The sequence below is a fragment of the Euprymna scolopes genome, chromosome 7 (assembly GCF_053919585.1).
Source record: "Euprymna scolopes isolate OS-2025 chromosome 7, ASM5391958v1, whole genome shotgun sequence".
Lineage (NCBI taxonomy): Eukaryota > Metazoa > Mollusca > Cephalopoda > Sepiida > Sepiolidae > Euprymna > Euprymna scolopes.
Window position 1 is genome coordinate 134,515,314 of NC_136488.1, and position 18,537 is coordinate 134,533,850.

The 18,537-nt window shown below is 31.9% G+C and overlaps 1 long non-coding RNA gene across 1 annotated transcript; it reads left to right on the forward strand.

The window, feature by feature from the left end:
• The first annotated feature begins 602 nt into the window (after window positions 1–602).
• LOC145279971 (uncharacterized) lies at window positions 603–18,249 on the forward strand. The gene is made up of 2 exons (XR_013868508.1): window positions 603–734; window positions 15,279–18,249. It is a non-coding gene; the product is annotated as an uncharacterized LOC145279971 (long non-coding RNA).
• The last annotated feature ends 288 nt before the right edge of the window (window positions 18,250–18,537 follow it).

The following is an 18,537-nucleotide window of genomic DNA, read 5'->3' on the forward strand; positions in this document are numbered from 1 at the left end:
AGAAGGAAAACCCTGATATAAAACCTGCAGCGACTGCTGCATCCAATGATGTTGACTTGCTCTTCTTTTTGGTTCAATGTGGCAGTTGTTCAGAGCGTGAGATTGTCTTGGTGCAAAGTCTTTCCTCACTATAAAAAGCTTCAAGCACAGGCATTAAATGTGTTTTCAATCGATATTTATTGAATAATGCGCCAGTTTCCTACCTAGCAAAATGGATGAGTTTTCCATGGGCGAGTCTTCCCATGGCCGAACGTAGAGGTCAGTTATTGGCAATAGGGTTCCAGCATTCGTAGTATAAAAAAAAGAAAAAAAAAAAGAAACTTGTTTCGTTTTACTAACAAACGTAGTTTCACTTTAATATTTGAGTGGGGAAAAATAGACAAGAAAACCTGTATTAAAAGCAGAGGGATTTTTCAGACTCTTCACCGGTCAGCCGACTGGCCCGCAGAAAGTCTTTCACAATCGTTTGAAAATAGCGAGGAACTAATCTTAAATTTTACGAAATCAATAAAATTCTACTAATTTTACCTGTTAATTCTTATAAAATTCGGTACTCTTGTCGAAGCTGTTCTATCTATTATTTTTTAAATTCGTTAATTTTCTGCGAAATTGCTGTTTGATGTCGCCATGTTGAATTTTAAAAACAGAAACTATTTACTCATCACAAAACTAATTCACAAATCTTTCAAACGTGTTTTATTTCAAACAAATCAAGCGAAGAAGTATGGATAAAAGTAAGTATAATGTCAATTGAATTCGTTTCCTGTTTTTATACCCAATTATTGTCTGTACCAAAACGTGGAGGATCGCATCAAACTTTTTTTTTTACAAATCCAGTTAACATAAACCAACCACCGACCTTTATTTTAATTAAAAAAAAAAAAATACTTCTGTCTATTAAGTAATAAAAGTTTCATTAACGTTTACTGTAAATGTTAAAGGCAAAATAAGTTTTTCTTCCATAAAATGACCCCTTCTATTTTATTTAAAGAAGAAATAGATATACAAGTACAATAAATAATGAAATTCAGGTACTTATGACCTTATTGAACCGTGCTGAAATAATAACGGTCTTATTTAGTAAGCCATTCTTAACATGGGGAGAAGGGGTGTTTGGTAACTATTCTGTACTTTTACCTAACAATTTAATATAAGGGTACTAGTGCAGAGAGTGATCCGGACGTAAATAATAACGTTATTATTTAAAAAGCCATTCTTAACATGGGGAGGGTGTTTTGTACCTATTCTATACTTCAACTTTACAATTGAATAAAAAAAACATAGCATAAAACTTTAATTAAACTTGGAAATACGATTTAAAAAAATAGTGCGGATCAGTAAGTGCACAAGGAAAAAATATTTCCGGGTTTTTTTTTTGTTGTTTTTTTACTGTGAGATTAATTTTTTTTTCTTGCATTTCATATTAAATATTTAAGTTATGGGTGCTAATGCACTTATTGATCCGTGCTAATGCACTTATTGATCCGCGCTATTTTTTTAAATCGTATTTCCAAGTTTAATTAAAGTTTTATGATGTTTTTTTTTATTCAAGTGTAAGGTTAAAGTACAGAATAGGTACAAAACACCCTCCCCTCTCCATTTAAGAATGGCTTTTTTTTAAAATAATAACGTTATTATTTCAGCACGGATCAATAAGTGCACTAGTACCAAGTTATCTATATTTCTTATTAAGTTTTTCGAGATGGTTTAAATTTAATAATTATAGATCAAATTAAAATAAATCAGTGTAAGAAAGGCATATTTGTTTAATCAAAGCAAAAAGTATGGAGGAAATTTAATTAAAATTTCATTATATCACTTAATGATTCTATGTAAAATGTCGGTGCTTATTCAGATTGGCACTTATGGCAATTAAAAGTAAAGAAAATACAGAAAATTCCGTATGATGTAAGTACTCGTTACAGATCAATATGTCATATGCCAAAAATTATGTAAATCGATCAATTAGTTTTATTTAAAACTAAGAAAATCAAAACTTACGATTTTTAGCGATTTTACTACTACTAATTGAACATATGGTTTATTTTTCATTTTGACACGTCAATTTAAATTGTCCCCGTTTTTATTTCATTAGATTTAATCATGGCTAAGAAAAATATAACTTGCTTAGTCATAAAATTTGGTTTGCTTGAATAAAAAAAACTACTTGATCACATTACGTGATTTTTTTTATATTTCATCTTTGTTCTGTGATTGGTATGTACATCATATAGACTAGGCACCGCCAAAACTGGGGGGGGGGGCAGGTCAGTACTTTTTGACGGACCGTCTTTTTAAAAATCTACCAAAAATCAGGTAATTATCCCATCAATACGAAATTTTCAGCGATTATTAGGAGAAGAATGAACTTTATAACAGTGTACTTATTTTTCATAAATGATATTTATATATATATATTTTTTTTGCTTACAAACCCCCCCTTGTTTTGAAGTGGGAACAAATATGCTTAAAATAATCATCTGAAATGAACACAAGATATTGTGTTGTTGTAAGGGACAGAATTATAGATTTAAAAAAAAAAAAAATTGTTTGCATACCTTATTTTGACGTCTGAATATCAGAACTTCGATTGTGTTTAATTATCCCGCTTTTGAGTTTTGAAGTGTGAAATTCGGTGAATATGTTAAGTAAAATAATTAATTTAAGTTAAGCTAAACAAAAAAATTTTTTTTTAATATTTATACGAAAAAAGCCATTTTAAAATTTTTGATAAATAAATTAACAATTTTCTTTTAGCTAGCCGAATAATGCATGACCATTATTAAACAGGGCATGCTTTGAATAATCGATACAAAAAAAAAATTAGATAAATATTGTGCCCTTTGTGTTAAAAATAGCATCATTTTTTTCGATCCCGTTTGAAAACGTTTGCCGCCTTTCGACTACGGTGGACCAAACACGCTGAAATAATTTTTTTTTTATTCTGCTTTAAATTGACCCCCCCCATTTTGAGGAGCCTGGCCCCCACACACATACACATTAAAAACCAAACTCATACAAATGGTCACCCATCTGGTACTGGCCAGCCTCTGCTTAATAATACATTGAAATTTTCGTCACTGAAAAATAAGTTTTTTTGGCCTGTTTGGTCTTCCATAGTTTTCTTCTTAGCAAACGCAAATGTAAACAGTGTCGATTTAGACTCTATATCGACGCGAAATATTTGGTTTCCTATATGAATAAGTGGAATTATTTGAAATTCAGGTACTTATAATATTTTTGCATATTCTCTTAGAAAATCATCCTAAATCTTAGTTAGACAATAAATAAATAAATTAATTATTTCAAAAACCTTTTTTTTTAAATATTTATGTACGTTTTTTGTGCAAGACAAAAAAATGTCAATTGTTAACTTTTTGGGAAAATTTAACATTTAAAATTTAATTAAAAATAGTGGAAAAAGTTTTACATTATTCTGTTTTCTATATGATAAAATTCAGGGTTTTATCTTTCTGGAAAAAAAAAGTTACTCAGAAATAATGGATTTTAATAAATGTAATTTCGTTTTAAAAAACAACAACTTGATTTTGCGGCCATTTTTGGCGCTGCCTAATATAGACTGTACTGTATTTTCTTTACTTGTAATTCCTGCTTTAAGTGCTTATCTGAATAAGCACCAAAATTTATTAAATATTTGTTTTAATAAAAATTGTAAACATTTTTAACAGAAGCTATGCACAAATATAGCCTCAGGTTTCGTTTTTTACTTTAATGAAGGTTTTCCATTTTTGCTACTCACTGCTGCTAATAATATGCATTGTTTTCATGTGTTTGCGTGATCGTATTTGATTTTTTTTAAAGTAGACATGGATTATAGCAAAAATAACAAGAAATATTAAAACATGAAATGTAGTTTGTCTCACATAAATATTATCTTTGTTTTTTACATATGGATTTTAGAACTGTTTGTTCTAAAAGAAAACAAATGAAAATATATATTATAGCAATTTTAATTTCTGTTTTATTTATGTCTGATTTACTTTTTGCAAGCAAATGATGATTATTCACTCCTTTTATTCGGCATTGATTGGAAATAATCGTCTAAAAAGTTGGAGCGTCACACGAGCTACCTTTCGTGTTCTAAAATTTATTTTTCAACATAGTCGCTTCCATTCTCAATGTACTTTTACCAGTGATGAACGATGGCTGTGCATGTGCACCTGGAGTGCGTTTTGTCTTTCCAAATGTAAAGCCTATTTTTTAACTCAAAAAGTTGAAGAGCTACAAAGACAGAAGTGGTACGATTAGAACAAGCCACTTTTTGCACTCCAGAATTTCTTTTTCTACATAGTCATCATCATTCTCAATGCACTTCTGCCGGAAATTCAATGACGCATCTCTGCTTCCGATGCACGTCCATGAGAAGGGTTGCTTTCTAAGAGTCTCACACTGTCAATATCTGCAACAGAGAGATGAACTTTTCAGATAATGAAAGCATTAGTTTGGTCATTACAACAATGCAATTTTTAAACCCCTCCGATTCATTCAAACTGAATAAAAAATAGAAGGCATTACTTTGGGGACTCTCCTCATAAACAAGATGGGACTATTTTTTTCATAGGAAAACTGTAAAAATAAGATCTGGTAAATATAAATCTTTTAGAACTGTGATTAAACATGAATGAAACTTTGAAAGTTTAACTTTAGGTGAATTTGAATTTTTTGTTTTCGTATTTACAGTTTTTTAAAAGTTCAAGTGAAAATGAGAAATTTAAATGTTGATGATGTAATCATTCAGTAAAATGATGAACTTAACAAAAGAAATAAAGACGTTTCCCAATTTTTATATGTAATTATCATGAATCCTGTTACTTCATTGATAAAATGTCAGATGAAATTCTTAATAATGCAATATTTATATAATTCTTTAGTACCTTATATAAACAACTGTGTGCAAAGGATTTTCGCTAATCTATTTAAATTGAAAATAAACATTTAAAATAAGCTTTTTTATTGTGATATGGAAAGCAAACTATAAATAATTCCCCCATTAGCAAGCAAATTATTTATGACAAGGCAAATATCTGACTGCCTGTCTCTAACTTTCCTACTGGCGCTTTAAATTTAAGGAAAAAATTCAGTTGGCTTCTCTGAAGGAGAGGTCTAAAAAAGTACGGAAAACATGGCTGGCTATGCCCTTGATTATATCATCAATTATTTTATTTCATTGATAAGATGTCAAATAAAAAATCTCAATAAAGAAATAAATAATTGTTTTTAAACCTTATATAAATAATTAATCTTGTGCAAGGAATCTTCACTAATTGACTTAAATTGAAAACAAACATTTCAAATATGTTCCTTTGATATTTAATTTTATCTTTAACTAAAATAACTTGTTTCATAAAAGATTATAATTATTATGAAAAATGTTTGCCTCCTATCTTAGTTGAAAGAATAAAATAAAATTTTAATCCAGAAAATACTCTTGTGTTCGCTGTATAACTTAAATATAAAAATAATAAATTTCACCCAAATGACATCATTTGGGACTAAAATAAAAATAAAGCTTTTAAAACTCATTAAAACTTAATGTAATATTTGTTAAGCAAAAATAAAAATAAAGTGTCGGAACTTCTTGTAAAAGAATTGAATTAAATTCATTGCACCAACTTCTCAAAATTCAATTTGCTACACTAACTTTTCATATTTCAGTTTACCATACCAACTTCTCATAATTCAATTTATCACACCAACTTCTCATAATTCAATTTACCATACCAACTTCTCATGATTCAATTTACCATACCAACTTCTCATGATTCAATTTACCATACCAACTTCTCATGATTCAATTTACCATACCAACTTCTCATAATTCAATTTACCATACCAACTTCTCATAATTCAATTTACCATACCAACTTCTCATGATTCAATTTACCATACCAACTTCTCATAATTCAATTTACCATACCAACTTCTCATGATTCAATTTACCATACCAACTTCTCATGATTCAATTTACCATACCTTCTCATGATTCAATTTACCATACCAACTTCTCATGATTCAATTTACCATACCAACTTCTCATGATTCAATTTACCATACCAACTTCTCATGATTCAATTTACCATATCAACTTCTCATGATTCAATTTACCATACCAACTTCTCATGATTCAATTTACCATACCAACTTCTCATGATTCAATTTACCATACCAACTTCTCATGATTCAATTTACCATACCAACTTCTCATGATTCAATTTACCATACCAACTTCTCATGATTCAATTTACCATACCAACTTCTCATGATTCAATTTACCACACCAACCTGCCTTAACTTAATTTGCTGCACCAACTTTTCGTAACTCAATTCGCTACACCAACTCCTCAAAATGCAATCTACCACACTGCCTCATAACATATTCCATTGCACCAGCTCCTCAATGCAATTTTTACACCAACTCCTTGCAACACAATCTGATGCACCAATTTGTAACGGAATTGACAGCAGCTCATCATACTGCAATTTGCCACACAGGCTATGAGTGATCTATGATGTCTTGAAAGTCATCCTTATGTTTCACAAAGGCAAATGCATACTTGTACCCCCAAAAGATATCCAGCGAGAGCATGCACACACTATTTTTGGGTGCTTCTGTGCATGTCTCTCACACTCTTCCCTGATCTCAGGGCAATGTGGGAGGCAGATTTTATCTGGTGCTCCATCTTAGTGATATAGTCTCAAGTACCTCATTTGTGTCAATTTCTTCATACATGTCACTCAACACATCCTGTCATGGCTTAGCAGGTGCATCACTCTCTAAAGAATCTTTCTTGCCTGATGTTTCATATATCATCTGAGGAAACCACATGATCATTGATGAAACAATCCTCCCTGGACACTAAACATACATCCTTTATGTGACATGGTATTCCATTAATAAATATTGAAAATGAGCTATTGATTTTTTTCACTGTACCCTTGCCAAACTACATTGTATATCATTCATGTTGATTTTTAACTCAGACAGCATCTACCATATATGAATTGAAAATTGCTGTATCAGGCACAAATACTGCATCTACATCCTTAACACGAATTTTGTAAGTGTAGCTTGCATTAATTTGAAGAGTTGAGAGTGTTTTGTTGTCTTTGGTATGACATTGTGTCAATATACTGTCTCCAAAACTGAGCACTGTGTTCTTGTAGCAATCTGCTTGATCATGTAATAAGGTATCTCAACTACCCAATTTCCTGATGATACATGGTTGTAGTGAAATTGTACATATGCACCACATATCCATGCAAACTTGGTAAATATCTCTTTGCAAAATGCTGCACGATTGTCTGTAACCAGTTCAGTTGGCAGCTCTCAGTCACAAAACGCTATTTTAAACTCGTTGATGATGCTAGCAGTGTCCCGGGTAACAAAATGTTTATCAATCTTAGATAGAGCCGATTTCTAAAATGGGTTACATCAATTGTTATCTTGCTCCCGTTTTCTGTAATTTCAAACCTGCCAGGCTTCCAATGCACTGGGGCTGGATCAATTCACTGACATCCACTGCAATCTCCAACTACTGATCATACCTTTGCTTATTTATCCCTAGGTTGGCTAACTTCTCAAAATACAGTATTCTCATCACACCAGGGTGCAAACTGGATTGGTGCATAATCTATATCTGAGGAATATTCCGTTCTTTGGCTCATACCCTTGTAAGCTGATCAGATTGGTTATTAGATTTGACAAGCCTCAAATCAATCTGCAGCTAATATTTAGAGACAAACTGTCAGAGTGTTGTAATCCACTGTTTTATGAACATTTTGGATGCTGTTCCCAGCTGATCTGGGACTTTACTTTCCAAATCAAACTGCTCCAAATGATCTTTAACATGGACTGCAGAACATGCTCTCATTCACAAGAATATTGTCAATATAAGATGTAGCTATGTTGACGATCTTAGCCATGCTTGAAAAGGCAGACACAATGGCTTGCATTGTTAAAGGGTCAATATTGGGCCCAAATCTAGGTGACTGAGACAATATCTTTGTTCCTTAATCTCCATTGTTTGAAATGGCCAATAGCAATTGGCGACATAGGTCTAGCACTGTGACATTTGAGCCTTGCTGCCACCATTCCCTTAATTTTTGACAGCAAACATCTGCATCGACTGTATATGTGTCAACATACTGGTTTAGCTTAATTCATAACAAGGTGAACTTTCTGTATATTTTCCTGCAGAATGTTCATGAAAAGAATTACAGTATGCGAGGGGGTCCAAGCTCTTCTGGATGTGAAGTATGCAGCCATTTTTTATTGACAGATGAGTTCCCAATCATACTCCTCTTGAATTTGTGCAGGGTCTGGATATTCTATGTCTGTTCCTCAATATAATTGAATGCAGTCCATCTCTGAGTAGTCTTATCATACTCTTCATTGAAATCAAGTTTATAAATGGTGATAGCAACACAATTTGGTCAATTGCATTGTGGAAACATAAGCTTTTCATCACCAGTTACAGCCATTTTGCACAACTGCAGCCGAAGCAATGAATCAAATCCTAGTAAGTCTCTGTTTACAATCAGAATTTCCATAGTCATGGGAAGCTTTGCATCAATACTAACTTTCACTATAGTGATTCCATGGCACTTTAGTTACCTACATTTGCTGTGAACACACTAGTTGCTTTTCTTGTCCATGACTTATAGCGTGATTTGTGTGCCATAGATATGGATAATCACCACTAGTAATGTGACATTTACAAGAGTTTGCAGGATGTAATTGGTGCTGAGTTCTCATCCCACTGTGTGTTTCCCGGACAACATTGAGCAATGTGTCCCAGGCAAGTGTTTTTGGTGCTTTTTACCAAACATCTCAAAGCCTTGCATCTTAGGAGACAATTGCTTACCCTATGATGCAGTCAATCACAGTTGAAACATCTCAGTGGTGCATCCGTATTTGTGTGAATTATGACATGTGTGGAGCTAAAACAGTATTCTCTGTAACACCAATGCAGTTCACTAAGATGGTACAAACCTGTGCCAGTATGCACAGCAATTCTAGGTCTTCCATTTAAGTAAGAGTTCTTGTGCATACTGATCTGACATATTGACAAATAATTTTGTAGTTCTGCCAAGAAGACATCAATCATTTTGCCTGGCTGGAGACAGTGTGCTGCAAATTGTTTCCATGCAGTGAATAGGTCCAAAGCAAAAGCTGTGTACAACTTTTTTATCACACAATTGAAATCTGCATGTTTCTCACTCAATTGCTGACACACAGCACATGCACCACCAGAGAAATGCATCATGATGACATACTCAGTATACTTTATTCCACTCAATTAAAATATCAGTTTTCTCTAACCATTTCATTAGTGACGGCCCAGAATCAGTGCCATCACACATGGGTATAAGCTTCAGGTCAAAGGGCATGATGCCAAAATAGTTTGATAGGTAAAAAAAAACCCAAAGTGTCAGAACTTCTTGCCAACTCTGCAATTCAATTTTCCACAACAACTTGTAATTCAATTCATTGCACTAACTCCTTGTAATGCAATCCACCACACCAACACCCCATACCACAATCTGAAACATCAACTTCTCATGTTATAGGCACAAAATTTCTTCCTGCACTAACTCATTGTAAAGCAATTTGCTACACCAACTCCTCATAATGTAATTTGTCACCAAGTTCTCATTACACAATTTATCACACCAACTCCATGTAACACAATTTGCTACACCAACTCCTAACACAATTTGCCACATGTGCTATAAATGAATTAGGACACTACTGTTGAATGTCTTGAAAGTCATATTTATATTGCACCAGGGAGAGTGCATTCTTGTATCCTAAGAAGTATCCAGTGAGAACATACACTGTTCTTGGGTGTTTCTGCACATGCCTGTGACAGATTTTATTTTAAATGTATCAGATTGATAATAGTATTTCCTTTTTCTATTTTATTTCCATACAAAAACTGGAAATGCTTTCAACCAATGGTAGTTTGAATTAGTTTTATAATATATAAAAAAAATATGTATTAACTTTATAATATGAAAATATGATGTATTAATTTTATAATATAACTAAAGATTGTATATTAATTTAATAATATAACAAAAATTATGTATTCATTTGATAATATAATAAAAATTATGTATCAATTAAATAACAGTTATGCATTGATTCAATACACCAAAATATTATGCAATGATTTAATATAACAAAAAATTATGCATTAATTTAATATTGCAACAATGTATTAATTTATTAATATAAGAAAAATTATATATTAATTTATTAATATAAGAAAAACTTATATATTAATTTATTAATATAAGAAAAACTTATATATTAATTTATTAATATAAGAAAAAATTATATATTAATTTATTAATATAAGAAAAAATTATATATTAATTTATTAATATAAGAAAAAACTATATATTAATTTATTAATATAACAGAAAACTATTCATTTAACAAAAATTATGTATCAATTTAATAACATAATTATGCATTGATTCAACAAAATGTTATGCAATGATTTGGTATAACAAAAAAATGATGCATTAATTTAATAATATCACAAAAATGTATTAATTTAATATGCTTTATTTATTATTCCATTTGTATTCACTTACCATGGTTAGGATCAGTAAGTGAGAAGTTTGCCAACCAAATCAGCTCAACAGTGGAAAGATACTATTTTGCTTCAAATGTACATGTTGTGTTCTTTACGAAACCATTAATGGTATCCTGTCGGAAAGACCCACCCATCAACCATAATAATAATGTAATTTATAAATTTAAATGTAGTTGCAGTGCTGACTACATGGGTCGAACGTTGTTAAGGCTTAATAATAGAGTCCAACAGCACATACCTCACAAAATCAGGAATGGTACTTACCTACCAACAGACGTTCTTCTATAGCTGAACATATGCTTAAAAATCCGGCATGTGGCATGAACTTTAGCATTGACTCATTCACTATTCTGAGTTATGCTCATTCGACTTATCACCTAAAGGTTTAGGAGACTATTCATGTTTGCTTAAAGAAGCCTTCTCTCTACAAGTAGAGGGAACATCTCTTAGGTTTGAACATGATCAGTCTCTATGTGATATTATACATGTCGTTATATTAGACATATAGTGTATCCTGTAGGGTTTTTTTTCTAATAAACTATGTCACTATATTTTCTAATATATCATCTCCATTTTATTTTAAATGTATCATCTCCCAATTCACTCAGTTTTATTAATAAAAAAAAAGAAATCCCTCTTACAAAAAGTGAAGGTGAAACCGGTTAGCTGGCCTCCCCCATTAATTTTATTTTTTCATTCTCCACTTTTTATCATGAACATCAAAACCGGTTTTCCTGTCATGATTGCAATAATTAACTTAATAATATAACAAAAATTAGTAAAATTAAATATTTTTGGTCTCGTTTAATTCAAGTTTTATATTATACTAGCGAGGGGTACCCGGCGTTGCCCGGATGTTTGGGGGGGGGGTTAAAAAAAAGTAAGTATGAGGATCGAACCCGAACCCTTGAGGCAAAGTTGTAAATTAAAGTGTGAAAAAAAACGTGCGATGTTAACCATTGCCCCACCGCGAGATGCTAATGGAAACATGCTTGAATTTATTTAATTAGTTCGATTTAACAGGTGCCCATTTTAATGAGTTAATGAGGTCAAGTTTGACTGCGGGATAGTATTCATTTACTGCTGAACGCTTTTTTCCCACCCCCAAGATGTTATAGGAAAAAGACTAACCCACACGCGGCGAGCAGCAAATATTAAATATTTATCTTCCCGAAATCGAGCAAATTAAATAGACAGGCGAGCTTCATTGTTAACTGTGAGATATTACGATTTATATGTGATATAAAAAGTTTTAAAAAGTTGTGAACCGACCGACCGCTTCTCTGAAAGAAGCCTTTTGTAGACACACAGAAAAAGCGAACACACATACCTACATACATTTTCGCTTTTATATTTATAGATTTGTTAATTATTTTTATCTATTTCTCGCTAGCCAGTGTCAATAGTCCATCCTTTGGTACCTTAATTGGATGTGCTTTGATAAACACAATGCAGAAAATGATCTATTCACAATCACAATTAATAGAAATCGACAATATTTAAACATAGAAAAATTTTATATTCATGAAAGCGTTATTTATGGTTTTAATTTGAGGATGTATTTTGTGTCACTTCATATTTCACCTTTTTAATTTGCTAAAATGTAAGCATAATTTTTGGATTGTTTTCATATTCTAATAAAAATAGTCATTAAAGTTTTCTATCATATTATTATCAAACTTTAATTCTAATAGATTGATGACTACTGCCTAAGTGGACTGAACTTATACTTTAGTATTAATTCAATATCATTTGTCCAGACATTTCATATTGTGGTTACTGTGCTTGCTTTGTTCTAATGACATGCTCACTATACGCAAAGTGGAGCATCAGTCCATCCTTAAGCAGTTATTTAAGACTCGGAACTCCATATTTTGTGGTGGTTAAGAGCTTTCTTGATTAAAGCTAATCATAACAGAAGTTCAAAAAAAAAATTGTGTATAAAATAATCGTTTACGTAGCTTACTTGATTATATTGCGTGATGAGTAGGGCTATGACAACAGCATATTCTTTTCTTTGTTTTGATTGTCAGGTATATATCCATTGATATCTTATATGTTTTATGTATAGTGATGTGGTTTTTGGTTGATTGTGTCTGTGTCGGTTATATACTTGAGGGTCAAAACAATGAAAAGAATATGCTGTTGTCATAGCCCTAGTGATGAGGTAACATTCCTAACAGGTCTCATAATTTGTAGAACAACATTCAAATCAAATTGAGATCATCCTAGCTTTGTAAAAAGCAATACACCTCGAATGAATGTATATGGCCAGCTTCCCTCTTTGATGAGTCCTTTGAAATGGATGAATTCAAGAACCAATCAAGCAATATGTAATTATTACCTGTTCCATTAGCATCCGTAAGTCAATGTGCAGTTTTGATTTGTTCCTCTTCAACGATCATTGGATGCAATCTTAACCAAACATGATTAATCACTTCCTCATAAATCGTATGTTATTTGAACTCTCAATCCTTAGGTTTCTGTGTCTGGGGAATCCGTAGTGCAGTTTATATACTGATTGTATAGCTGGATCCCCTATTTGTAGGCTGCATGTATAAACCAGTTACTGGAATAGGCAGCGTGTTCAATAAGTTGTATAGTTGGAGGTCGTCTTTGTGGATCGTACAGCATAATGAAAAAACAATCAACAATAATGGCACATGTTATAAGTACATTTAAGACATTGAAATGAAGCATGCTGAAACAGGATCATATATTTACTTATGTACAAGGAATATTTATTTATATAGAAAGGTTACGAACGTTACAGAGTGTTTGTGTGTTTATAAACTAGCATGCATATAGATAAACTTTTGTTGCATGTATGTGTGCGTGAATGTATATGAGATTTCATCGAAGCATATGTTGGAAGTTCATTGTGTGTGTAAGAGTGTGTTTATACGAGTTTCATTCTTATCTTGAGAAAGGTAAATATCCTGTCGAGTCATGGATGTAATTTGCGTGCCATTCACATTTGAGGTTTGAATTGAAGGAAAACATGTTGTCAGCTCAATGTTTTGAGTGGGAAGAGAAAGAAGAGAGAGAGAAAAAACGGAAGAGGAAATGGAGAGTGCGACCTGTTGGGCAAAGCAGAGGTTACCATAAGGGCGACAATCAATGCATTGTTTAAAAGGTGTATGCATGGATGTGTGTGCAGTTTGCTTAAATGCATGCAAGATTCAAAGGCATGTTCCTATGCATCAATCTACTTAAAAACCAAATACAAAGTCAATTATTTTGCAACTACTGGTAGCTTGAAAGAGTGTACTATGAGTTGCTTACTTTCTTAATTTTTTTTCAAATTATTCCCTCATTGAAAATAATCTTAGCATAAGTACTTGCTGCTGGATATCTTTTGCTTAAAATTAAGTAATGAGAGCCCAAATGGTTACAAAATTGTCTTATTTTCCAAGTAGTATTTCACCATAGCAAGTGTCAGTTTCTCCAGTGTAAATGCTACAAATTACCTGCAAAAATAAATAGCAGTAAAACTAATTCAGATGCATTTCTTTTTATATCGCCATATTTGTTTGTATGCATCATCTTCATTTTCCATAATATACATTACTTTGCTAAAAATTTAACGAATGATCTTTGAATTCTTGAAACTTAACTTTCATATTGAAGAGCAATATTAAAAGTTTTATCATAGTTATTTTGTGATTTTCAATTCTTCAATAGCGAAAAACGATGTTTTACCATTGCAGCATAAGAATACACAAATGATTATCCTATGATAGTTTGAAATGTATTTGCCATAAACAACACCAGATCATTTTAATTCAATTTTTTCTCATCCAATAATTTCTATTCATAAAATATTGCAACACTTAATAGGTGTGAATTGGATGAGGACCACTACACAAAGGTAGAAAAGTCGAAATATCATTGTTTTAAAATATTCAATTAAAACAGATGTCATTCTTCTCTCTTATAAAGTAGTTAATCCATTACTTTCTATGTCTCTTTCACATTCAACCTTTTCTTTTACATATAAATGTTCAATAATATTTTATGCTTTTTGTTGTCAGTCTCTTTAATATGAAATATCATCTAATTACTTTCTGTCTCTTTCACATTCAACCTTTTCTTTTACATATAAATGTTCAATAATTGTTCAGCTGTAATATTTTATGCTTTTTGTTGTCAGTCTCTTTAATAATAAATATCATCTAATTACTTTCTATGTCTCTTTCACATTCAACCTTTTCTTTTACATATAAATGTTCAATAATTGTTCAGCTATAATATTTTATGCTTTTTGTTGTCAGTCTCTTTAATATGAAATATCATCTAAGTACTTTCTATGTATCTGCCACATTTAACCTTTTCTTTTGCATATAAATGAATACAAAATATAGTAACTGTTCAACTATAATATATTACGATTTTGTTTTGTCAGTCTCTTTGATATGGAATATCATCTAGGTAAGAATTATTATTGCAACCTTTCAAGTTCCACTATTACATTCTGTTAAGACAATGTTATTGGTGGAGCAAGAACATCGTTAAATATTAAACATTGTTTTACGAGGAACAGAATATATAAAATCTCTGCATTTTCTCAACACAGAGTTAGTGTAATCAGTAAGGAAATTGATTTAAACCAACATTACGTTTTAATTAATATTTCTTTTTTGTTCACAGATAAAAGTTTCACCGGAGAATAAATAAACTGATCTAACAGGAAGCAACACTTTTTTATTCATTTGAACGGAATGAACCAACATTTTCATTAATTTCTCATACTTGGCAAAATTTGCAGAACTGAAGTCGATGTTCGAAATAAAACTACATTCATAAGTTTGTGGAATAGTACAAAATAAACTGAATGCATGAAAAAGGAGTATGTTTACTAAGTTAGTCTTCATGTTATTTCAAGATTTACAAAAATAGACACGCCAACACGCACCTGGAGATAAACTTTATTTCATACTTGAAACGTTTGCATACAAAAATTCAAAGGATATTATGCTAAAACGCATTTGATATAAAAATCCAAAAGAAATTATTTTATGTCATGAAAATATAATACAAATAGAATTGGAAGGCAACGTTTTTTGTGGGGTTGTCTAAACATACACATACTAACACATCTTGGAGAATAACAAGTTTTTGCTAAAAGATCTGTGGAAAAATTTCAACAATTTAATTTTAAAAATCTACATAGCACATTGTGGATTGTGTGGCATAAAATTTCCAACATATTACATAAAAAATATTAGGTTAGTTTTAAGTTATTGTTATTAAGTGCAGAGCATTTTTAAACAACTACACTTGAAAGAGTTATCATGCAAATGTGTGGCCTAGTTTTTTCCAGGACTTATAATATATAAAATTACATTCTGCAGAGAAACCTTTTCAAGTTTGTGGCAGATAATTTGACGCATCTGTCTCTTAAAAATCAACATGGAACCAGTTTCAAAAGAGAAACCCTACTCTTGTGGAGTGTGCGGAATATCATGTTTAAGTAATTCTCATTTAATAATACACCTAAGAACGCACACGGGAGAGAAACCATACTCGTGTGTTGTGTGCGATACAGCATTCACTAGTAACGGTCTTTTAAATCGACATATGAAAACACACAGCGGAGAGAAAGCTTACTCGTGTAATGTGTGTGGTGGTGAATTTTCAACGAACTACATCCTAAAAACACACATGCGAACGCACAGTGGAGAAAAACCGTATCCGTGTGACGTGTGTGGAGCATCATTCTCACTGAATTCAACATTAAAATACCACATGAGCAGACACAGTGGGGAGAAACCTTATTCTTGTGAAGCGTGCGGTGCATCATTCTCACGTAATTTTGACTTAAGAGTGCATGTGCGATCACACACTGGAGAGAAACCTTATTCTTGTGAAGTGTGTGGTAAGGATTTCTCAAGAAATTATCATTACAAAAGGCACATGAACACAGTTCATAAACGAATCTAGTATCTTGCCCTCGGGCTAAGATCACAGTGTAGTATCTGTTCTGATTGCTACACTCAAGTTAATTCGTCCTTAGTCCCCAGAGGGCGAAACCTTTCTATACTAGGGCATTTTTTATTTTTACTTACTTCCAGAGTGCCCCTTTTTTGAGAGCTGGTTCGCCCCCATATTAAAAACGACTTGTGACACATATTGCTCTCATGGGAAAGAAATTAAATAGTAATCTAGTATTTCTTCTGGAATTGGAGTGTTGATCTTTCAGAACTAAACTTATGAAAAAGAAAAAAATGAGAAACCTTATACTTTATATCTGTTTCTTTCTTCACTTAATGGCGATGAATGCATCACATCGTGTTGGCATTCATAATGTTGCATTAATAAACATTACTAAAGTACTAGAGCATCAGAAAAAATTATGTTGAATGAGAATTTTAGGTCTCTCTAATTGCATGCATGCCTAGTAAGCGACAATTTCATCTTAAAAATACCATGTGTACTATTGATGTATATACCAATAACAGTTCCTAATGGGAACATTCACATTTTTACTATCACTTGAGAGTAAAAGTATATAACAAACATACATAGCAATAGCAGTTACTACAATGGGAACCACAGGCGCCACCATAACCTGTGAAATATTTGCTTGACTTATAATAAACTATTGCTGATTGGAGCAAACACTTAATTTCGATTGGGATTCATGCAATATGAAACAATTTTATACATGAACAGAGCACTGATCCATTAAGGTGGATTAAGGAAGTTCACTGTTTGCAATCTGTAGCCACCAGAAGAATCAGGCACGGAATCAACCCACATCACTCAGCTCAACCACCTAACCCATATCCTGACACACAAATCCAAACCCATTTTAGCTGTTGACTTGGTGTCAACACAAATGCTTCACTACCAAAGATGGTGACCTGTCTGCACATAATATCAATACCGTTTCTACATTGAAACTTACTTTCAAGTAATCAAATAAACTCTGCTAACTTTACCAACTAGCACTTATCTACATAGTACGAACTTTGGAATAACATTTTCTGGTACTCTTGCATAATTTCGTGAATTCTCGTCAAGCATGGATCGGGCGAGACCAGCAATTATTGGTGTCAGCCGAGCGTCATAACAGATGCAGACTAATAAAAAAGCAAAACAAACCAGAAAAAATACAAAATCAAAAATAACAACAAAAAAAACTACCTTGAAAAATGAAAATATGTTTTTTTCATTTTAGTATTTAAATTGTTTTTTTTTGGGTTTTTTTTTTTTTTGCAAAATATTTACCAACAGAAAGTTTGGGTTTTTTTCTTCAAGACTTTTTAACTGTATAATTGCTAGGTGTAAGTACAATTTTTTGTTTTCTTTTATGTAACCATATTTTTTTCTTTTGTTTTTTTTATTTTCAAAACTTGTTTAGGCAAGTTCTTTTGGTGGCACTTTCCATTTGTACATCTCCAGGAGAAACCATCCTTTACACACAATCTTTTTTAAGTAAACATTTGTGTTTACAATTGTTTCGCCTCATTTTTGGGGAACAGCAATTTCTTCTCTTGACAATATGAGATTGTCTGCATCGATGTTTTCATTTCTTTTTCTAACATGCATAGATTTATTTTCTTGCCTGTCATTTTTCTGTTTGGTGAGTTTGAAAATATATTTGTCAGCTTTTCTTTTTTTTGTTGGTTTAGTCGCTTTCTTCCAATTCGAATGTCATCTGCTTCCATTTAGATAGCGTTTTTTCATTGGCTAATAAAACTCCTAAAAATTCAATTAAAAAAATAATAATAAATAAATAATAAATAAGTAATTAATCAGAAAATAAAAAGTCACCCCCACCTCCTTAATATCACCTTAAAATTACTAAAAACATAACAGAAAAAAAAATTGAATAAATAAAATAAAAAGTCGAGTTAGCATTTTAACATTTGAACAACGCTCGACTGACACCGATGATTGCCAG